Source organism: Otolemur garnettii, unplaced genomic scaffold (assembly GCF_000181295.1).
Source record: "Otolemur garnettii isolate 467f Iridium unplaced genomic scaffold, OtoGar3 scaffold00149, whole genome shotgun sequence".
Classification (NCBI taxonomy): Eukaryota; Metazoa; Chordata; class Mammalia; order Primates; family Galagidae; genus Otolemur; species Otolemur garnettii.
The window spans coordinates 4,326,988-4,331,709 of NW_003852544.1; positions in this window are offsets into that span (position 1 = coordinate 4,326,988).

Sequence of the window (4,722 nt, forward strand, 5' to 3'; positions counted from 1 at the left end):
GCTTTGTATCCCCATGACTTGGCACAGAATCTGGTACACAATAGGTCTCAGTAGATGTTAACTGAAGGGGCAAATAAGGGACGACACTGCAGGGCCCAAGGTGACCCTTGGTCCTCTAAAAGTTTCGTGAAAAATCACTGACAAGATGTAGAGTAATTGGAGAAAAGGTGTACAAATTTATTTAAAGTGTATACACAGAAACCTTCAGAATGAAGACCCAAAGATACAGGGGAAATTGTATTTTTTATGCTTAGGTTCAAGAAAGTGTGCACAGCATTGTAGAAATATGACTGGACAAAAAGGGGGTGATCTAATGCTGACAGGCTGAGGTAGGGAAGCCCACAGGGTCAGCCTGTCTGGATTTCTCTTGGCCTTTCTGAGCAACATCCTTCTAGGTGTGAGTCAGGACCCTCTTTGGAATGGGGGCCTTATGACATGTAGTCATAGGGCCAGATAATTTCTTTATGGCCAGTTTTTACAAGGAATAATTTTAGATTTTATGGAATGCTTTTGGAAAAAAGGAGTTCCAGTTTCTACGACCTTCTCTGGGGAAGAGAGATTCTAGTTTCAATGGCTAAGCTTGGGATAGAATGAGACTGATAGACAGGAGGACAGGGGATGGTCAGAGACAAACTTTCATTTCTAAGGCCATCGCTGAGGCCTTCATTGGGGGTATTGTTTTCTGAGACCTGGCAGACACAGGTGAACCTGACAGAGGTCAGAAAAAGGGAGAGGGGAGCAAATTGAGTCCCAGACACAAAGGGGGGGTTGCCCAAGCCCTTCTCACCTGCTTTGCTCTCTCTTAACAGAAGGGTTTAGTAATAGCAGCTTACCCCAGGTCATTTGCTCAAACACCTGGTGAGGGTAGAGTTGCTGCTTCCAAATATTCCTCCTGGCCAAGCGTGGTGGCTCATGCCTGTAATCCTAGCACTCCAGAAGGCAGAGGCAGGAGGATCCCTTGAGTTCAGGAATTCTAGACCATCCTGAGCAAGAATGAGACCCTTCTCTACTAAAAATAGAAAAATTAGCTGGGTGTTAAGGTGGATGCCTCTAGTTCCAGCTACTAGGGAGGCTGAAGCAAGGGGATCACTTGAGCCCAAGAGTTTGAGGTTGCTGTGAGTTATGATGCCACAGCACTCTAGCCAAGGTGCCAGAGTTTGACTCTGTCTCAAAAATAAACAAATAAAAAAAGACAAACATTCCTCTTGAAGAAACAAAACTCGGTGGAAAGATATTGATTATAGGTGATAATTACTCTCTAATATGCCTATACCCACTGCACTTACTTTATGGCAATCCTGGGCAGAGAGTCCATCCCAACTTGCACTATTAGGTCAAGTTTCATCCTGACCTCTTCTGATCCATCCAACAACCAATAAAGTTCTGAATAATGATTAAACTAAAAAACAGATTCTTCATATCCCAACAGCTGCTGCACACAGTAGAAAGTTAGTTTATACTTCTCTATTGATTGATTTTCCTAGAATATAGATATTGTTCTTGTAACACTTTGTGCCTGATATTCCACAAAGAAAAAAATGGATAATTTGTTCCTAAAATTTGAAGGAGAAGGCTATTGAGAATGTAACTGCTTAAAAGATTTTTTTGTATTTAATTTCCACAAATCTTGATATTTGCTAAGAAAGAATTTAGTTTTGGCCTCTTGATGGTATTAGACAGAGTTGACTGAAATAAAAACTTTAGTTGCGGTATGTTTTAGTCCCTGAAATGAAGACGTGTAAAGTGGTTTAGTTGAACTTAAGGACTGATTTGTCAGTTTATGATAAATGAATATAGATATGCTCTTTCTAGATAGGCCCTGTAGAGTTTAGTGGCTGATGGTATTATTATGGAACCCCAAGTAGAACAAGGTGTAAAAGGTTTTAACAGTGTGTTCAACCTGTCTTCTTCTTGGGGTGAGGTACATTTCAATGTCTGCCAAGTGTATTAATATATGTCTATGAACACCAAAACAGTCATAGATTAGATGTGAGGTAGGCTTTAGAACACATATTCACAGTTTCACAAACTTCAAGTGGGGTGGTACTTCCACAGTTGCCTTATGTCTGGTTACCTCTACATCCAAGCACATGAGAGAATTGCATTTCTTCCCCTATCCCTTACTCCCCATAGTCATGGCCATGTGATTTGTCTGGTCAATGAAATGTGGTATCTGACTTTCTAGCTGTTTACTTACCTGCTGTAGTTATCATGGCAGCAGGTATCAGAAGTTCCCTCTATCAGTCTGGGGCCCTGAGTGCCTAGGACAAGCAAAGCTACTCCTGTGAACTGGGTCTATAGATCATTAGTCAGAAATAAGCTGAGATGATCAGAGAATTGCAAATCAAAACCACTTTGAGATATTATCTAACTCCAGTAAGAGTAGCCCACATAGCAAAATCCCAAAACTACAGATGTTGGTGTGGATGTGGAGAAAAGGGAACACTTCTGCACTGCTGGTGGGAATGCAAGTTAATATGTTCCCTTTGGAAGGAAGTTTGGAGAACACTTAGGGATCTAAAAGTAGACCTGCCATTCGATCCTGCAATTCCTCTACTAGGTGTATATCCAAAAGACCAAAAATCACTTTACAACAAAGATATTTGCACCAGATTGTTTATTGCAGCTCAATTCATAATTGCCAAGTCATGGAAGAAGCCCAAGTGCCCATTGACCCATGAATGGATTAATAAATTGTGGTATATTTATATCATGGAATATTATGCAGCCTTACAAAGGATGGACACTTTACCTCTTTTATGTTTACATGGATGGAGCTGGAACATATTCTTCTTAGTACAGTATCTCAAGAATGGAAAAAATATCCAATGTACTTAGTACTATTAAGAAACCAATTTATAATCACCCACACTTTCATATGAAAGATAAAATACAACTATACCCTAGGATGAAGGAGAGAAAAGGAGGGGTATGGAGGGGAGGGGGAAGGTTGTATAGAGGGAGAGTAAACTATGGGACCACACCTATGGTGTATATTACAAGGATACAAGTCCAATCTATTAAGTGTAGAGTATAAATGTCTTAACACAATAATTAGTAAGTGAGATGAAGGCTATGTTAACCAGTTTGATGTAAGCATTCCAAATTGTATATAAAACCAGCACATTGTACCCCATAAATGCATTAATGTATAAATGATTCATGTATTTATGACTTAATAAAAAAATTAAAAAAATAAGCTGAGCCATTTAGGTTGTCTGTTATTGCAGCATAACCTTGTCAGTCCTGACTAATATAATGAACTACATTTTTATACACATAAGACTGCACATATATGAATATATTATAAAAGCAGGTGGGCAGTAAATAATAGGAATTATGGCCACAGTAATGCATTCACCAAATAGGCAACATTGTGCAGCTTCTCCTCCAAGACATGGGCCATTTCTAGGCCTGGCCCATAGAACATCTCCCATACAGTTCCCTGCATGTTCTTTTTCTTTTCCTGCCATCCAGATGTAGAGAATCCAAGGAGGAGTCTGAGGCTTTGAGAACTGTAGAGCCAGGATTTGGAAGGAGCAGGGTCTCTGAATGATTGCATGGAAGAAAGTCCTCATACTCCCTCTACGGCCCACATTGGGTTTGGTTTGTGTGATTAAAACAACAGCCACATAATTGCCTTTGTTTACGTCAGTGAGACTTTGGAGTTGTTTTAGAAATTAGTGATAGTTGGATACTTCCTTAAAATAAAAGATACCTATTTTAATCTCAGACCAGCATCATGGTTAATAGGGAAATATAAAGTATTTCTGTTAAAGTTAGGAGCAGGGATGTCCTCTTACCATTACTATTTGGCATTTTTAATTTTTGGGGGGGGGGGACTAGTTAATGCAGTTAGATGAGGGAAAGAAGTCAGGATTTTAGTTATCCCAGATGGATCATGGGAGGTTCAAGACTGCAGAGATTCAGTATCTGATAAAAGGGACATGAAATTGGTGAAGAATAGATGGATCACACAATATGACAGACAACAGGGCAAACATCTGAGTAAAACTGGATCCCTCTCTCAAATATTAGGGCCACATAATAGTAGACTTACCAAATCTTTAAGTGTACAAACAAAAAAACCCCAGAAAGAAACCATGAAAATTCTATGGAAGACTTTTAAAAATAATCTTGGAATGGGAAGATATAAATTATGATACAAATGATAGTTATGATACGAATTTCAGAAGTCACAAAGCAGATTGTTAAATTCAAACATATTAAAAATGAAATTAAATATATTAAAAAGTTAAAATGAAATTCCAATATATTAAAAAATTCTGAAAGTTCAAAAATGAAAAGACAAAATGGGGACAATACTTAGAAACTGTTTTACAAGAAAAGGGCTAATTTCTCTGATATTTAAATTACTCCTTATAAATCAATAGAAAAGTTTTAACAACACAATGGAAAAATGGGAAAAGAATATGAATAGACAGGATTCAGGAAAACAAAGACATATAAATGGCTCTTTAATGGAGCTTTTTGCTTTGAAAAATTTTAAACCTGTACTAAAATAGAAGAGTACAATAAAATCCCTCTGACTGTATTCATGACTCAGTTTCCACATTGATCAAAGCATGGCCCATCTTGCCTTATCTGTCATTACTCTCCTAAACTTCCCCCAGAAATACTATTTTCTGTCTATCAGATTGGCAAGAGATTTGAAAATGGATATACTTTGTTGGAGAAAAAGCAAAAAAAAAAAAAAAAAAA